Below are 20,471 nucleotides of genomic sequence, written 5' to 3' on the forward strand. Positions count from 1 at the left end.
ATCAAAAGAGATAAATATATACTTATACTCCAATGGTAAATTAATTTAGACATTCGTGTTTAGAGTTAAGGGGTGGGGTTTAGAATTTAGGGTTTAGGGTTTAGGGTTTAGGGTTTAGGGTTTAGAGTTTAGGGTTTAGAGTTTAGCTTTTAGGGTTTAGAGTTGGGGAGTAGAGTTTTGGGATAAGATTTCAAATTTTAAAAAATAAAAAAAAATTTAAATTTTTCAAAAGATAAAATGCTATTTTGATCATTTTAGTTTTTGAGAGCTATTTTTGTGACGTAAACTTAGAAATGTGATATTTTGGTGATTTGCCTTTCAATATATATTTATTATTTCATAATATGTAAAAAAACATATAATACATAAAAATAATTTATATATAATATTCATCCCTGATCTACTTCGTAAGTATATGTAAAGGTTTGTTACTATTAGGTGCTGTATAATAAAGTTCAAAGTCTTAGAACAACAATTTCTTCTGCAGTTAATATTTTTTACTGGAAATTATACTCAACTCATAGCTATATAAACATTTTTACAAGGAAAGAAAAATAAAATAAAATAAAAAGCAAAACAAAACAAAAACGAGCCCAAGAAAAAAGAAGCGAATGATCACTAGGCCTGGAACTTTTATCCGAGATCCGGATTCGATCCGTGATCCGATCCGGATCCGATCCGAAAATCCGGATATCCGGAGATACCGAATCCGGATCCGGATAGTAAAATGTTGGATCCGTCAAAGCCGAATCCGGATCCAAATATTTTGATTTTTTATTCCGGATATCCGGATCCGTAAATTTTATTAATAACTATTTCAAAAATAGTAATATCTATATATAAAAATTAATTTTATTTAATATATTTTCATTTTTATAATAGTATATATAAATTTAATGTAAATTTTGTAATATTATACATAGAAATAATTAAAAACTTTATATATATTTTTATTTTTGAATTATTGTTAATATTTTATATATATTAATATTATTTTTTATTTATTTTAAGGATCCAAATCCGGATCCGGATATCCGCCGGATATTATAATTTTTAGAAGGATATCCGACACCCGTATATCCGCGAACCCCGGATCCGGATAAAGATAGTAAAATTATGGATCCGCCGGATAAGGATCCGCCGGATAAGGATCCGGATATCTTAAAATTGCCCGGATAACCGATCCGTCCCAGGCCTAATGATCACCACTCTTCATCGAGGACCAGAGAGCTCAATGGCTTCGACGACAAGAGATGATTCTTCGATATAATCAGAGTAATACCTCATCCGCGGCGATGAAATCACCACCCCCGATGGCAAGGGCGGTGGCAGCGACGCCGCCCCACCGTTCTGCGACGATTCCCATCTCTCAGCCAAGCCGTCGCCTTTAAGCATCTTCATAACTTCGGACATTTTAGGTCGATTAGATGGATTGAACTGAGTGCAAAGAAGAGCAACTTGAACTATTTCTTCGAGCTCCACTCTATCGTACTTGTCGTTAAGATCTTTGTCTATTAATTGCTTTAGTTTCCCTTCTTGATGCAGCTTCTTCACCTGCCATTTTTAACATGTCTCATTTCTCAGACCAATAAACCAAACCAAATTGAAATTTAGTCTTTCTTCGATATGACTCGCAATTCAATCTAGACCGAACCAAATTTAAAGCTTATTATGCTAATGAAAGTGATCCAACTGGAACCAAAAGTTCTAAATCTCTTCCAAATCACAATCATGGAACATAACCGAGATTAGACCAATACCGAGTTTAAATCTAAACCGCTCTGAATCCAAATTATGGTTAATTTCAAATTTTATGTTGGTTTAAGTATCCTCTCAAGCAAGACTGAACCGAAATAAACCAGAATTGCGATCAATTACCTCCAAGATTCTAGGAAGTGAAGCAAGAAACAGAGTAAAGAAGCTTACCCAATCGAGCATGACCCCTTTCTGGTGTGAGGAACGGCCAAAATCAAGAGCCTTCTGACCCGTAATGAGCTCAAGAAGCAGTATACCAAAGCCAAACACATCAGTCTTCTCCGAGGACTGACCAGTGGACAAGTACTCAGGTGCAATGTGGCCAACAGTTCCACGAACGGCCGTCGTAACATGTGAGTCTCTATGGTCTAGAAGCCTGGCTAACCTGAAATCACCAACAACTGCCTCAAAGTCTTAATTCATCTAACAAAATGTTAGCTGCTTTCATATCACGGTGTATAATCTTCGGGTCACACTGCTCATGGAGATACACTAATCCCCTTGCCGTACCAACCGCTATCTTCTTCCTTCTCGACCAGTCTAATGCTGGTTCTCCTCGGATATGATCTAAAAAAAGTTGCAGCAAAATTTAAAACTCTCGAAAAAGAGCGGGAAAATACCGAAAAGTTGGTTAAAGAAACTGCATTACCTTTTAAGCGGGAAGCCACGCTTCCGTTAGGCATGTAAGGGTAGACCAAGATTCTCTCATTGTTGCTACTACAGAAACCTCGAAGCCTGAGGAGATTGCGATGAAGAGCCAAGCTTATAGTCTCTCCTTCTGTCTGAAACTGCACTTCTCCGCCGGCTATGTTCCAGTCTTTGAGACGCTTTACAGCCACCAAAGATCCGTCGCTTAAGTGTCCTTTGTACACAATCCCGTATCCGCCTCTTCCGAGAATGTTCTTTGAGTTGAAATGATTGGTTGCGGATCTAAGCTCTTTGAATGTATACCTCTTCAAGTGTCCTAAGCTCACCTCTGGATCATATTGTTCTGCTAAAATATCCATTATTAAGATGGGACTGTTGTAACAAGCACAAGATGATGCAAAAGCAGAGAATTTTTCAAGATACTAACCATTAACGTCGAAAAATATTTGCTTGTTACGTCGATATCTCCACCAGAGAAACATTCCACTTGTAAATATGACTAGAAATGCTGCGCTGAAGCTTGCGGCGAATGCAACAGCTAGGTGATGGCCATTTGTACGAGTTCCTGATTCATCTAGAACAAAAACAACCAAAGAAGTAAGTGAAAAGGTCACCATCGAAGCAAAAGTAGAAGCAGACGGCTAATACCTGATGGATCGTCTTGTGGAAGCGTGAGAGGCTTCGGGAAGACAGCAGAACAGTTTGCAACAGCTTTTGGGCCACAGATTAAAGTGTTTCCGATCACCCTTAAGATTCCAAGAAACTAAAACAAATTTAATTTCGCTTCACTGGAGAGATATAACCTTGGATAAGGCTAGTAAAGCTTACTTGAAAGTTCTGGCAGACACTTTTGGCAGCGAACCGCTAAGATTGTTATAAGAAATGTCGCTGCACATTAAGAATCAATAACAGAATAAGTTGGTTAAATATCATTCAAATGATATTTTATAAGACCGTGGAAACGATAGGAAGCAGAGTTTAGGGACATACACTAGAGTAAGTCCCTCAATCTTGGATAGAGACCCAGGGCAAATTCCTGAAAGACTGTTATTGTTTAACCGCCTGAAAAGGCCAAAATAAACAAGAAGAACGAGACAGTGAAAATCTCAAAAGGAAAACTCACAAGTAATTCAAGTAAAAGTCAGAACTAGAATTCTGCATGCCCTTTAAGAATGATCGTAAACTAAAATGACCTTAATGTTAACACGAAAGTACCATGGTCTAATCCTTGACCTACAACGTCGTTGGCTATCTGAGTGAACACATCCTTCACGTCAAGTCGAACTATTTGAGAAACCATCGTTCCATCACTTAACGGCTAAACGACAATCTACGATTTGTTTAAAAAACGTCGTGTGACTATTAAGGGAATAATTATCGTATAGTCCATAGTCGGAAATCTTATGATAAATTATTCGTAACGAAACTCAGTCCTAACAACAAAATGTTTAACGGAAAACCTAAACTTGTCGACAATCGACCAAGTTCGATACATTCCACAATTCACTTTTAGCCCGCTATGTTTTATCCATAATACGCGGCATGTAAGGAAAAATTCGTAACAAAACTCCTAGAGCTATACGAAACATCCTCAAAAAGGCACATAATAGATCTTGGTAGGCCAACACTTCACAAAGCACTATGAAGGAAAACGCTTCTTCCCATGGACAAATTTATGCGTCCACTCGGTCCTAATTCCTCGATTGCAAATCAAACTATTAGCATCCGAACAATAATAACAGTTTTGGCTGCGAACATCCGCAGACAAACCAAAAATGTTTCTCCGACGTTGGGTTAAGACTAAACTCTTGCAACACGAAAACACGGCATGCAAAAGAAAAAACCAACCTTCAGTATCGCGAGACGTCGCAGACGCTTGAAGAATAAGTTTTTTCGACAAAAATACATTTCTCGATAAAAACACCTTCTTGGAAGACTAAACAGTCATACGCACTAACATCTTCTCAAACACGTATCCTTTGCGAAGAGTCAAAAACGGTAATATCTGCCGATAAATTTGTTGCTGATCACAACAAACTCTCAACGTCCTAAACAGACTAAGCCATCTCGTAGAGATCGCTCTCAAACACCCGGCACAAGGGTAACATCGCTATATAAAAAAAATCCAAAATTTTGGTCAGCACTTTCGGGAGACTTAAAATTTTCCTCGAAGAGATGCTCGTTTCCTACCATACAAGTGACGTAAACCGAGAACATATCATGGACTTTAAAACGGGATGGAATCAGGTCAAAAATGATACGGGAAACGTAAGTTGAAGTAGTAATCGCACCCCCTAAAGCCGTGATTAGACCTAGGTCTTGCCCTAAACCGAGCACACTGGTCTCTAACATCTCTAGGCATAATATCAAACACCCTGATACGAGATCCCAAAATTTTTCTCTTGGCTAATATTCGAGCGTCTTCAGAAATCCCGCAAGTTTACGCACTGCGAAAAACTCTCGAAACAGATCACATATATAGCAGTACGCACAGAGTTAGATTACGAGATGACAAATCGTAGTCTTCCCTCTACAACCATATAAAATGCCATCGGCAGCAACATGCCTGATAACCTCTACATATAAACTAGACCGTAAAGGTCTCGCTGGAAAACATGTCATAAGAACCTTAACTCCAAAACGAACTATGAAAGGCTTGATCCCTTCAACAAGGGTACGTAGGCAGCCGTCATAAGGTGAGCCCCAATCTTATCGCGTTCCACTCTTAGAAGAGCGAGAAGACCACTTACGACGGACCTTTTCAACCATTAATTCCGCCTAACTTACCTAACTTGCCTAAGCCACTCGCTAGAACCTCATGCTAGAAGCTCATGGTTCTAACGAGCTGGGGGGCTAACTGTTGAGGTCAAAATCGGTCACGACGGAATCAATGTCAGAAAAGACGTCCGAGAAGATTTCTCTTCATTAGAAAAAAATGAAGTCGGGAAAGAACGGAAAAACTATCAAAGGTCTAAAGATCAGTTCGTAGAAACAAACAAACTTGATCATCAAACACGGATTCCGCTCGACCGTTTGCCGAGCTGGACCAGTCCAGTTCGGCGAACGGCCGAGCTGGATCGACCGGAATCCGTCTTCACCTCGTCCTAGTAACTCCTCTCCCGAGATTGCATCGAACTCATTCTTGTTTCGTCTCGATCGGAGGCATCGTTGGAACTTTACGACTTAAAAACCGCGGGAACTCGGTCTCTCGAATAACATTCGGGTTGATCGTATAAAACGGCAACAGTAAGCTGAACACCTCAAATTTCTTAAGCTATACGAGGAATTTGAATGTTCTTCGGAATCGACGTCGTTTCGAAAGCGCTCTTTTTATAAAATCGTAAAAACGCCTAAGTCGGAAAACGACCCGAAAGGGCCCAGAATACGGCTAAGAGCCCACTTACGATTTTATACCAAATCAAGCCCAATCGTTATGACCGTTTATCTTTTGTTATGCAGGAGAAGATAAATGTCAAATTCGGAGGATAAATGTGAAGTTTCCAAAGATAAACACGAAGATCGAAGGAAAATGGAATATTTCCGCGAAGCGATAAACTCGACCAAGGGCAGAAAGGGAAAGAGCAAACCGCCTCTAGGAGGAATATATAAGGACGTCGAGGTTGAAGAGGCAAGGGGAAAATTCTTTTAAACTTAGAACTCTCTGCACTTAGAAACTTTTAGGCATTATTCTCGACATGCTCTGTTTCTATGATTTGCACCCGATTACTAGACGAACTCGCCCAGGCAGTTCGATCTCTTATTCTACTCTTTCAATCGAACTATTTTCGGCTTGATCCTTGAAAGAGGTACATAGGCAGCCTTGCGTAAGGTTCAATCCGAAATCAAATCAAAACCTTTTTTCATATCTTTTTTGTTTGTTGTTATCGAGCTGCGACTCAACTAGGTTGAAGGTTTTTGGTCGTTAGAACTAGGGACCTCGCTGACAGCTCTTGCGGCCGAAGCTTTTGTAATCTTTTGCAATGATAGAAACGCTCTTACGCGGATTCGAAATAAGATCAACTCTTTCTAAACTCGCTTTATTGTCTTTACATATTTTCCGCATTTATTTGGTTACTTGTCGTTGGCTTTCGCAGAGAATCCGGACCTCTGAGAAAGTTAGGGTTTCTTGATTTTCCTAAACTAAACGAAAATTGACGGTCTGAATTTTGGTTCTCACAGTTTGCGTAATGGATCAGTACCATTTCCATAGATTGGTATAATCACCACCAAGAGAACATTCTCAATTGGGGATATTTTCAATGATCAAAGAGACAATGTGCTCTTTCAAGAACTTGGGGTTGGTGTAAGCGTCTGTATACCTATAGAAAACATCGATGACACGCGAAAGGTTAAGAATTCTGATCAAGAAAGGGAAACAAAATGAGTGAGGCCTCATTAGCTCTCGGTTCAAGTCCTTCCAAGCAGTTGAAACAATGTTCGCTATTACTTGAACGGCTTGTTCCTTAGAAACACAAAATTGCTTCATATAACAGTCAACTAGATACGACCCGCGCCATGTGCGGTTAAGTATCACTTTTATGGTGTTATTATTAATTTGTTTATGAGATATACCGGTGTGACTATACTATTATATTATTGTGTATTTTAATGTATATTATTCTGCTATATATAATGTTATTTTTTCTTTTACAATGTATTGAGTTTATGTTGCGAGGAGAACTATTTTTGCTTTTATCATAATGTTTGTTATCTAATCTATTAAATCTGTTTCAAATTTGTGGTTTACATTATTTTTTATTTGGACATAATGATATTTCTCTACATGTATAGATATAACTAATTTTATATTATTGTAGACAAAAGAATAAAGGGTAATGTTAAGATAAATATAAACAAAAATGTACTGACATTTTTAATTTACACAATATAAAATTAATTATTAATATAAATTAATTTAGATATCACCTAATGTTTCATCAACAATTTCTTTGTATATAACACTAATAATATGATGACAAACAAAAAAACACTAATAATATATTTGAACTCATTTTTAATATAAGTGTTTGTATACCATATCTTACACTTTCTATAAATAGGGGTCGGCAAAGTTGTTTTGTGGGTTCTTAGAATTTTATTAGACTATCTTACAGTGTCTATTATAAATATCAACTCATCATTGGAATATTTGATACAAAAAATAATCAATGATGAAAAATAAGAGGAAAACCAATATTAAAAGTTAAAGAAAGTTAAAAAAAATCTTACTTACTGTACTTTGCTTTTATACATTTTTAATTTAGTTTCAAATGTTATTACGTATTGTGATTTATTTCGATATGACAAAAATAATAGAATTGTGCTTTATGAATTTTTGTTTGCCTCTTTACTTGGTCAGTTATTTGATTATTAGAATTAATCAAACAAATGTTTGATATTAGAATCATATTTTTTGTAGAGGGGTAAAAATTAATTTCTAACCCACTGAAAAAAAGTTATAAACCATTGGCCCAATATAAACTAATCAGTTTATGAGTTTTTAAAATCTATACATGTACTCTACCTTTAGGAACTCGATTAGGAAAATTTTTGGAGATCTATTCTTTCTGTTTTTGTAAGTTATCCATACTGATATAGGCTCGTTGCTATCCTAAAAATTTAAATACTAGCACTCATCATGATTTGTTTGCAGAACAGTAATTTCAATACTCATTCTTTTCACCAAACCTTCTAGAGGCTAAAGTTAGTGTTTATGGCGCCACCAAAAGCACCCTTCAGTTGCTCTCCACGAACTTGCTGTAATATGTTACAAATACACACCATTAAGCAAAGAACAGTAATTGAAGATACATAAAGAGACTACAAACTCATGTTGACAGCAGCAAGGTTCGTCCAAAAATGAGTGGTTCACATGACTTGTACATTAGTAATAAAGTCAATCACTTTCATTCTCTTACACACAAAAAACACTCATTCTCCATTGCTTTTTGGGGAAACATCAAGAACAAAGATAAAACCCAAAACTTCTGCTCGATTTTTTCTTGGGTTTCCTTAAACTATCAATCATATATATTTGGTTCTGAGCTCAAGGCTCAGTAGCCTTTAGAACCTCCTAAACCAGCTTTCATTACTAATCAAACTTTGAATCCGCTCTAAAAGAGATTCCTTCTTGATATCAGACTATACTCACCACAACTAAACTGATCAGCAAAACCAGATTTCTCTACTAACTCAAATACCTTAACAACTAAACTTCTTTAACTCAACTTGATTGATCAAAAGACTGTAACTTTTATATTTATCTATTCTGAGATCCAACCAATACAACACAATATAGTCGAGATCAACAATTAAAAGAAATTCAAAACACCTCCACTGTTTAACTTTATGGTATTCTACAACTTGACGACCATGGAAGCATCTTCTTGTTCCACAACCAACAGAACAAAACAGAGCCGAGATAAAAAAAATTAAAAAAATTCAAAAAACCTCCACCGTTTAACTTTATGGCATTCTGCTAGCATCTCCTTGTTCACAGCCTGATCCAGCTACTCAAGGAAATGGTTGTAATTAGTGGGTGATGCTTCTGGTGATACGTCTGCATAATCTCGAAGCTGTCGATGGCTCCAACATATTGTAATCGTAGTTAAGATCAGGAAGCGTAAATGATAGGATTCTGAGGAAACCCAGAAATCTTGAAGACATCTCCTTCAAGCTGTCTAGGGTTTTTCTACTCACTACAGAACAAATAGCCATTGCTGATAGATGATGATGAGATGCACAAACACAGAAGAACTGAATTGGGAAAAAAACGTGTATCAATCCAAAAAAAAACGTGTATGAATTAGGTTAAATCATATAATTGTCAAATATGAGGTATGTTAACTTTAATTCAGTCGAATATTCTAAGAATTAGATGATAATTGTACCCTTAGTGAAAATTATATACATTATTAATAAGAGAGATATGAAGTGTGTGTTATATTTAGTCATGACATTTTCAATAGGTCCAAAAAAATTATACCATGATAATTTCAAATAGGACTCTATTTTAATGGATTAGATGCATGTCGCTACATACTCCCTTTTGTGTTCAAACTGCAATTATAACATGTCAAATGTATTCAATACTTTGGCAAACAAATGTTTTCAATGGACTGTCCATGTCTAAATGAACATTTTATTTGTGTGAACATTGATGACTTCCTCCAAGTCATTTTAACCTAATTTTAAGTATTTTGGACCAACCAATGTCTACGTAATCCATCCAATTTTTCTCCACAGACAAAATTGGGCTTAGCCATTTGATTCCACTTCGTATATGACTATGTCTACGATTGGCCCATTATGTTTTTGACACGGACCACCCATTTGTCATCCTAGCTACTTAAAATATATTTAGGAGCTTAAAATCAGATGTTGGTGCTCACCTCGTAGCTAGTAATGTCATTTGTGAATTGACATATTATCTCAGAAGCTATCCTTATTTTAGGATGTGAGCTTAACCATTCAAAAGCATCGAGTTTCGCGAAATCTCCCATTCCCGCAAATGTCATGGCCATCATGGTATAGTAAGCGGAAGACAAGATAGCATTCTCTTTATACTCGTCAAATTTGGCAGTGTAATCCTTTCTCAACCACTTCGCCTCTTGCATATATCCATTGGCTGTTGATTTCAACTGATAATGAAAATTCAGTTAGAACTAAATATGCTTCAAAAGAGAAAACAACAATTAGTGTTCTTAAAAGTGATTATTGAAGGTCTTAACTGATTTCTTAAGATGTGAGCCACAACCTGACTTTCCTTGCATTTCAAGCTCCTCCTCGAGTTTATCATAGAAATCTATTGTGACACGGTAAAGATGTTTCATGCTGTGTATCCCCGTAGGGGCTTCGGGAAGCCACCTGTTAGGGCAAACCATGTTATAAGCCTGCCATCGAAAAATACGAAAAATATAAAAATCATTTATCTTTTTGCGAAACGAGTACTTTTCCAATGCATATGTGAATTGATCAAGTTCCCTCCTGTGCCATATGCATCATACATATCATCAAGCGCTGTGAGTAAGATGACTACACTAGCTAATGTAACTCGTGCTTGAGAATATTCAGGCTCAATGTATGTTCCAAGTGCCCACAGGTACGCCTCGGGTACTCTATGTTTTGTGTACGTTATCTTAGATTCAAATTCCACTTCTTTGTGCCACCTGAAATGTAGTGAAGAAGGTCAAGTACATGCCAGACCAAAACTATATGTATAATTATGTATATGTGTTGCAGAGCCAGTCTTGATGGCATTTTCATGAAACATTTTAATGGCCCTTTTTTATGGGACTCCACTTTCAAATAAATACCAGTTATGGACTAATAGACGGGGCCAGTCTAGAAAACTTTATTAGTGGGTGCATAAACTCATAAAAATAACAAATTTGAGAACGAACATGAGATGTCGGGAGTACACATGAAGACTTTGTCCATTTTAGCTAGCTGAAAATTAAGATAAAGTCTCACGAGCCGATGGGTTTACTAAGGAGTTTTATGTTGCTGCCTAGAAAGTGATTGGTCAAATACATAATTCGTAGTTTAGTATAGCCTATGTTGAAAAAGTTTATTTTAATACATAATTTATTTTAAAAAATTATTATTTGTAGTTATTATCATAATAAATATGGGCAAAATAGGTGAAGAAGCTAAAAGTTACATTGAAACAAAAATTATAATTTTTGTGAAACAAAAAAAAATTATTTATTAAATTCTTTAATTCTCAGCTTTAACCAGGGGCTAAAGCAGTACAACATTAATGGGGCACATGCACCCATAATTTTATCAATATTAACAGTTGTGTATGTAAATTTCTTAATTTTTTTTGATGAAATTTCAAATTTATTCATCCTTTTAGGGAATTGACATTTACAAAAGAATATGGGACTACTTTATCTTGCTACCTAAGCGTAAATCAAGAGTTCGAATGAATGAAAAAGATCAAATCTACATAGTGTGATAAAACCAACGCTGCATAAGGCCTGAGAAATTTTGATCGGCTTTATACTTTAGTGATGAGATACGATTTCGCAACGCCTTGTCTATCACAGTGCACATAGCATCTGCTGTCATCCAACTTGTATGGTGTCTTCTCGCATTTTGCTCCCTCCAAAGGTGATATATAGTCGTCTGAAAGAGCAGTACTTTGATAAGGATGGTATCAAGACTACTTCCCCCGACACCCTGCAGATGGCTCAACGTCAAGTGCCAGTCCGGATCAGTATGAGTACCAAGAATGTGGTTTGCCAGTCCATGCCATACCGTAAATGAATAATGACATGCGAAGAAGAGGTGATCCCTTGTCTCGTCTGGTTCTCCACATAAAGGGCACCCTTGAATCATACCCCAAGAACGCATCCTATCACCTGTTGACAACCTGTTCTTGACTGCTAACCAGGTGATAAAAGAGAATCGAGGCACTCCCAGTGTAAACCAGATGACCTTGCTCCACCCCACTGGTTCTCTTTTATTGCGAATTTGTTCCCAAGTTTTTGAAGTTGAGAACGAGTCATGATAATCATCATCGCCAAACTTCCAGAGAACTGCATCTTTCCCATTTTGAGGAGCAAGGACCGGTTGATCTATAATGGTAGTATAGAGGTCGTGGTAGTGTCTGCTTCTCTGTCCTCGAATAGACCAGCCATTCTCATTTACCGCATCAGTAACCTTGGCTCTACAAGGTAGCCCAAGATATGTTGTTCCCGCTGCACCTGTGATATCAATTAGACGCCTCATATCCAGCAAATTGTCAAACCAGAAATAAGTAGAGTTCCCATCATGAACCTCAAACTTTAGAAATCCATATGCCACCACGCAACTTGAGAAGTTTTCTCCGCATCCACGAACCTTTTTGAGTGTCCCTAATGTCCCAAAAGGAGCTATCTTTGAGCAGATAATGCTTAACCCAACAGACCCAAAGTGATGTATGCTGAGTAAACAGACGCCAAATAAGCTTTAAGGCAAATACCATTGAGGAATCCCTCAGTCTTCTGACCCCCAGGCCGCCCTCGTCCTTTGGGCAACAAAGCTCTGCCCAGCTTACCTTAGCTTTATGAGTTTGTGTGGGTGATCCTGACCAGAGAAAAGCGCAGCACATACTTTGAATAGTTTCAAGACATTTAGCGGGAAGCAAAAAAGCTGAGCTCCAGAAGTTGACTGTACTCGTGATAATAGAGTTGATGAGCTGAAGCCTTCCAGCAAATGATAAGCTTTTGTTGGACCAGCTTAGCATTTACTGCTCACCTTGTCGATCAACGGTTCATAATCAAGAGGCGTTAAAGATTTAGTCATCAGAGGCATACCTAGGTAACGGATAGGAAGGGAACCAGCACTGATACCCAGGCTAGCCGCTGCTGCAAGAAGGGGTGCCACGTCCAGTCCAGATGCAAAAATTGTGGATTTAGTAGCATTGATGTGTAATCCTGACATGGTCGCAAAATTCTGCATGACCTCCACGACGCCTTGAAGTGAGCCAACTGTACCGTTTGTGAACACGACTATGTCATCTACAAAACTCAAATGTGTAAGTTTGACTCCTCGACATTGCGGGTGATATTGAAACCTCCCAGCCTCTGCTGCCTTGTTAAGGAGCTTAGATAGCACATTACTCAGGATAACATAAGTACGGCGAGAGCGAACTGCCCTGCCTGATGCCCCTAGCACTGGTAAAGAAACCCTCCAGACTGCTGTTAACAGAGATAGAAAATGCTGCAGTACATATACATAGTCGAATCCAATGAACAAATTGAAGCGGAAGACCCATTGCTTTCAAAACGGAGGTAATGAAGGACCATTTGACAGTGTCAAAAGCCTTTGAGATGTCAAATTTAATTGCACTTCTCTGCGTAGTAGAGGTTTTATGGTAGCCATTCACCAGCTCCGATGCGAACAACACATTTTCCTGAAGAAGTCTTCCTGTGATAAAAGCACTCTGGTTTGGCTCAACTGCATCTGGAAAGATCACTTTCAGCCTGTTCGCAAGAACCTTTGAGATGACCTTATAGAGTAGGTTACAGCAGGCAATGAGGCGAAAGTCTTTCATCTTCTCAGCATTCTCAGTCTTGGGGATAAGGGAGAGTATCGTCGCATTAATACCTGACGGTAAGAACATGAAAAGGAAAAAATACTGGATCGCTGTGATGAAATCCTAACCAATTACTTTCTAGGCAGCAACATAAAACTCCTTAGTAAACCCATCTGGTCCTGAGACTTTATCATTGGGGAGAGATAGGAGAGCCTCATAGATTTCTTGAGCAGTGACTGGAGATACCAAGGATGTCGAGGCAGCAGTAGGACATCTGTACGTCTATAAATCCTGCAGAGACTCAATTGAAATCTCCTCTGTTTGCTCATGCGCCTGCAGAAAACGTTGAAAATGGGCCACTACTTCTCTTTTAAAGTCACTAGGGGCCGTGAGCACTTCCCCTTGCTCTGTTACCAGCCTGCGGATGGTGTTCTGGGTAGCTCGAGCTTGAACTGATCGATGAAAGAAAGATGTGTTTTGATCTCCTGCCTGAAGCCAACGAATGCATGACTTCTGCCTATAAAACTTCTCCTCAATACGAGCCAGTTTATTCCACTTGTCATAAGCTTCTGCTGCTTGCGAAAAATTTTCTGCGGTAGGATCAGACAATACCCTATTCTGGCACTCACACAGTTCCTCAAAAGCTTGTTTGGTTCGGCTGGGAAGGTCTCCATAATGCGTACGGTTCAAAGTCCGCAGAACCGGGTTTAGCATTTTCAGCTTTTTGTGAAAAGAGGAAAGTGCTGTACGGGAGTGGAACAGCCTAGCAGTTGAGCTCTGGGTTTCCTGAATGGTTGGCAAAAACTCCTCGTTTTCTGCCAAGAAATTAAAGAAACGGAAAGGTTTACTCACATAATCATGTATTCCAGTTAGTCTGATCAAACACCTAGCATGATCTAATACTCCTCCAGCATCAAAGTAAGCATGGGAATTGGGAAAATGACGCAGCCAGTCTCCATTGACTAGAGCTCTGTCCAACTTGTTCCCTATTGGATCCTCGTCCCTCTTGTTCCACAAAGTGAAAAGAGCCTCTCCATAAGAAAAATCAACCAGAGAACAGTCCGTCAAAACCTCCTGAAAAGCCCTCAAACCAATCTGATCTGTCCGATAGTCCAAACTGCGAGAATGCTCACTTGATGATAGCGTGACATTGAAGTCGCCCAGCATTACCCAAGGCAAATTCAGATGAGCATGGGCTGATTGCGTCTCCCTAATCTCTCTCCATAAATGACTCCTCTCTGCTGCTGTGTTAAAGGCGTAAATTGCTGAACAAATGAACTGCTCGCCAGTTTCAGGGACTTTAACTGCACAAGTAATCATTTGAGCACTCCGGTGCAGCAGCGTAACAACAACTCTATCAGACCAACAAAACCAGATTCACCCTAAATGATGATGATCATAATTTGTTATTGAGTTCCAGGATGGCATTGCTGCATCCATACACTTCCTCTGGTTCTCCTCACGTACCCTTGTTTCCATTAGACAGCCAAACAATGGCTTTTCTGTTTGTATCCAACTCCAGAGAGCGTGGTGCTTGCGTGACATATTGAAGCCAGACATATTCCATGAGAAAAATGACGCCATAACTTCCTAACGGAAGTTTTTTTAGAGTTTCCATGTCGATTGACGAATTTCAGGTCTCTTATTCGTACAACCTTCTGCTTCGAAGATTTATGGCTCACTGAGGATGAACTCTTCTTAGCTGCAGAGGAAACACGATTAATAGGGTGCCCTGTTTCTTCCGGTATCTCTCCCTCCTCTACTTCATCCTCTACTTCTGCCACCTCCTCTTCCTCAATGCCCATCAACGGGCTAAAACGTGATGGAGAAACCACAATAGGATCTTCCACCGTCGCAAATCTCTCTTCCAAACTTTGGTTCTCAATCTCAACTGTCTCAGACTCATTGTGCGATTTACCATAAACCGTTGCCCAGCCTCCTACTTCAGTTGCTGGGAACACTTCAATCGTTGGGTCAGTGAGCGTGATCCGCAAAACTTTTTCTGGATTGGCTTCCTTAGAGACAGAACTATTCAGCGCCTGAAGGGAACCATCCTTTGGTAAGGCTTCTAATTCTTTTAGAAGGCCTAGCATACCACCAGTAGCAGCAGTAGCTTCTGTAGTATTAGTACCAGTAGCACCAATAGCATCAGTACCAGTAGTAACAACCTCAGTCTCTTGGGGTACCGTACCACCAATGACAGCAGTAGTAACAACCACAATCTCTTGGGGAACTGTACCAAAGCTAGTCTCCTCTCCTACATCTTCTGAACGCCTCAACATCCTTATGCATGTGTCCTTACATTCAGTGTTCTTATGACCCCAGCCATGACAGATACTACACCGAGCAGGGAGCCACGGGAACTGCACTTCAATCTCCCATTGCAAACCATCTTTATCCTTGAACACGATCTTCTCAACAAGAGGCTGATGCAAATCAATCTCTGCTAGCACACGAGCTACATCCAGACACGTACAGCGCTCAGTGTTTGGGTGAAGCTTAACAAACTTTCCTACCGCTTTGGTAAGACACTTTAGGCCTTTTTGGGAAAAAAGACCATTACGAACCCCTTTGAGATCAACCCATACGGGCATAGCTGAAAGATCCGGAGGGTTTAACGCCGATTCCGGTGACCATTCATTCACTACAAGTGGCACATCGGAGATGTGCCAGTACTTACGACCAATCACTCTAGACCTCATCTGATTGTTGTCAATACGAAACAAAAACGTGTTCTTATCAATGAACTGAACATCAATTTTGGACCCCGCTTTTGGAGATGACCAGATTCGATTCACAGTAGCGTGAATGGAACCTACATGGGGCGCACCCCCAATGAAGTAACCAACCACTAAACTTTTCCAAAGGAGCTATGCTTCATCAAAAATTGCATCTGAATAGAAGCAACTCCTTCGACGATTTCGATTTCTGGGCATTCCTCAGTGGAGTGGTTTGGTTCGAGTTGGAGGAGCGTGGCTCGCCGATGCTGGAATTCGGAGTGGGGTGCTGTCTTCATCGGTAGGGTTTCCGCCATCGCCTTCAGACATTATTTTTAAAAATAAATTATGTATTAAAATAACTTTTTCAACATAGGCTATACTAAACTACGAAGATCTCGAGTCCGAGAGCCAACTCGGTGGAATCGAATCATCATAAACCATATATAGCAGAAGACTGAGTCCGTGCACTTCGTGTAAGCTTATCAGACATTGTGTTCTTTGCTTTCGGATATGTTGAATTCTGAAAAGAGTGAAGAATTTCTTACTATGAAATTCTTCCAAATGTGTAGTATAATAAAGTTATTTTTGGTATTATAACTTAATTTTAATAGTGTGTAAGAATTTCATAATTACAATTTTGGTGGAGCCAAAAGAGTATTTTTTATATTTTTTAATAGTGTGTAATTCAAATATTACATTAAGTTATATGATAACATATACAAGAAATTTAAAAAAATGTTTCAAAAAAAATTATGTTTCAAAAAAAAATAATAAAAAAATTGTATTATGTAGTTAAGATATAAATTATATGATATGTAATTAAAAAATCAATTGTTATTTTTTATTTTAGAATTATCTTTTAAGATATTTATAATATGTAAATGGGAGTCCATAAACTAGAATAATTAGGAAAAAATTATATAATAAACAATGATAAAATAAAAATAAATGTTGCATCTACGGTTAATTGATTCTCTCCGAGATAACTATGAATACAAAAAGAAGTCACTTTACGTACCTTTGATTAAACACTGACCGGAGTAAATATATAAAAAATGATTAATGTTAAAATTTGAGAGAAGATTTGTGAGAATGTGTTGTATATTTCTTATTGCTTACACCACTATATATAGTGGTTCATATAAGGTGGAGTGAAAGGGAGAATTGATTACAAAGATACTCTACATAATGACATGGTCAAACTCATAAAGATTAAGGTGGAATGGGTCTTCCATGTGGCTGGATGTAAACCCCCCAATGGACTCTAGTCTTGAACTTGTATGGTCTAGGTTATGGACCATCCACTTCATGATTCATAACACTCTCCCTTGGATGTTATAACCAAATAGGGTTTGTAACATGCTAATGTTGCCTCATTAAAACCTCTCCCGGAAAACCCAAAACCCAATGTGGTGAAAAGGAAAACCAGAGAAAGGAAAAAGAGTACAACACACATTACTCCCCCTGATTTGGACATCACTGAAGGTCCTTGAGTCTACGCGTGCCAATCTTGTTGCGTGAACTTCCTGAATGTGCAAGAGGGCAATGATTTGGTGAAGAGGTCGGCTGAGTTTTCACTAGACCGGATCTGAAGGACGTTGGCCTCTCCAGCTTTCTGCAACTCATGGGAAAAGAAAAACTTGGGTAGAATATGTTTGGTTCGGTCACCTTTGATATACCCGTCTTTGAGTTGAGCAATGCAAGCTGCATTATCTTCATATATGATGGTCGGACCCGTTGGGTCGCATATGGACGCATAATGTGGTCCTATACCTTTTGTTCAAAGATGAACTTCGATCTTATAGCTTATCTTTATGATAGCTTATTCATTCATACCACAGCTTGGTTGGTTCATGCTGAGAATTCGACCAACCATAAGTATTACCAAAATTTGGCTAATTTGTGGTGATGGTCTATAACCTTTTCTATGGTTTAATGAATAACCATTTAACCTATCTTAGGCTGGTTAGTATAAAACACAAGGAATTTAAAATTCCTCTATGGACTGATTTGAATTGTTCTTATAGAACTCTTCACTTGCTTACATGTAGTAATTTAATTCAGTCCGTGAACAACTTTAGGAAAATGCTGTTCAAAAGAACTTCTTTTCTCATCTTTTGATTATGAGCTCAATATCGTTTGGTAAACCTTTTGGTACTAATAATATTATCATCATCATCATCCAGTGAGTCATATATAGCATACTACATCTTTTGAATTTCTTCAAGACATCATATGTAGTGAAATATGTAGTAGTATCCACCACATTAGATTATATAGACATTTTCCGGTTTGTCTCACGATTTATCCTTCTTTCAGGATTTATATACACTGGGCATCATATGTCGTTTACATATTCATGGCCAATACAATACGCCTTATATATATCACTTTAAACCCCACGTTTCTTTCATTATTCATTATGAGTAATCTTGTGTGGGTTTATGATCCTCGATACATATCTTTGTATTCATGTGCTACATGCTTGCGCATTTTCTATGAATGTATGTGTCGACACACTTATATATATATATAGTTCCTTTTAGTTCCAGACATGGTATAAATCAATTTGAGATATCATTATATAGGACCTTAATAACCTTATAACTTGGCGTCCCAAGCTATATGGTATGGTACCTAGTTGTTCAGCTGGCCAGCCTTATATCTCAATGTCTGGAATGGTTTCCTTTAATAAAACTCGGATTTTATCTCATGCACCTTTCTTTCTTTCCGAGGTTCCTTAGAATTTATGGAACTTTATTTGGAACATTTATTTGGTCTATCTTATATAGACTTTGTAGCAACTTGGTTGTGTCTTTAAGACATCAAAACCGTGTGGTGCTAAGCTGGGATGACATAGTCATTCTTTCTCTCGGGTCAATGTGTCTGGCATTTTATTTTGCTATCATTGTAGCATATGGACGTCTATAAATTATTTTCTAGTCCGAGGATCTTTGCCAAAACATTGATGGTTGATACCATTCTTTATCATTCTTTATACCAGCTTATTACTTTTCTCCTTTCATTGTTGGATATTCGGATTCATAAACCTTATGTAATCCTTGTTCCTTGGCTGATAATAGGTTTTTCTGCCTATTGCAACTGTTGTAGTGTAGGGGGGTGAATGTCGAACCAGTCCTAGTGATGTGAATCAGTGAGAATACAAGTCATTTCTTAAGCTAAGCAGATTCAATAGCTGTGAGTGTGTGACAAGTAACAATAGCAAACAGAGCAATACAACAAGGTTTTAATCAATTTAGACAAGTGAATCCATGGGTATTGGGAATTGACTTCAAGTAACTAAGATCCAATCTAGGTGACAGGCTTTCAATCAAAGTAATCTCTTAAGTCTAAACACAATTTTAGACAAGTCCTATGTCTAGGTAAATGTCCATTTGCTTAGAAATCATTAAACATCAAATGTCTTTGGCTTAATTCAATCAAGCAATCTTTAAGTTCAAGTTTAATAACTATCTAGCAATTTTAACATCAAGTGTCCTTGGCTAATCTCACTAGAGCTTAGTTGAGTTGATTCAAACACTTCATCTAATCATGTCTGATGAGAAGTGTTTAGAAATCAGGTTTAGAGTGATCAAGACGGCGCCAATTTGATAATAGGTTTTTCTGCCTATTGCAAATGTTGTAGTATAGTGGGGTGAATGTCGAACCAGTCCTAGTGATGTGAATCAGTGAGAATACAAGTCATTTCTTAAGCTAAGTAGATTCAATAGTGGTGAGTGTGTGACAACTAACAATAGCAAACAGAGCAATACAACAAGGTTTTAATCAATTTAAACAAGTGAATCCATGGGTATTGGGAATTGACTTCAAGTAACTAAGATCCAATCTAGGTGACAAGCTTTCAATCAAAGTAATCTCTTAAGTCTAAACACAAAACCTTTTCCTTAACTGTAACCAAAGATCACAAGGATCATCAACATGGAGATACAGGTCTCTTAATTCCTCAGTGAGATGATAACAACGAATAATCGTTATAGCTCTATGCCTTTCACTGTCAATGATATCATTGTACTCATTGATGCATTGTCCGAGTCCTCTGGATCTCAGGGCAAAAAGAGTATTCTTTACCCATTCTAGGTAATTATCTCCACAGAGATTTAAGGCAGAGTAATCTGAGGGTTCAAATCTCGACATCTGAATATTTAACGAGTAATTCAAGCACTCAGAATTCTATGTAAGCAATAGAATAAATCAATGTATATGATTTCAATAAGGCTTTCCCCTAAATCATATAATCTATTTGCTTAAGCAATCTTAGTATGAGACTGATCATTCGATCATTGCATCTAGTAATCCTTTTA

The 20,471-nt window shown here is 38.1% G+C and overlaps 2 pseudogenes; both read right to left on the reverse strand.

Annotated features, from left to right (window-relative positions):
* Positions 1-1,176: 1,176 nt before the first annotated feature.
* LOC106338347 lies at positions 1,177-3,564 on the reverse strand (annotated as a pseudogene).
* A 5,160-nt stretch (positions 3,565-8,724) lies between these two features.
* Positions 8,725-20,471, reverse strand: part of LOC106337600 — a 15,490-nt pseudogene continuing 3,743 nt past the window's right edge.

Source organism: Brassica oleracea, chromosome C4 (genome assembly GCF_000695525.1).
Source record: "Brassica oleracea var. oleracea cultivar TO1000 chromosome C4, BOL, whole genome shotgun sequence".
NCBI lineage: Eukaryota > Viridiplantae > Streptophyta > Magnoliopsida > Brassicales > Brassicaceae > Brassica > Brassica oleracea.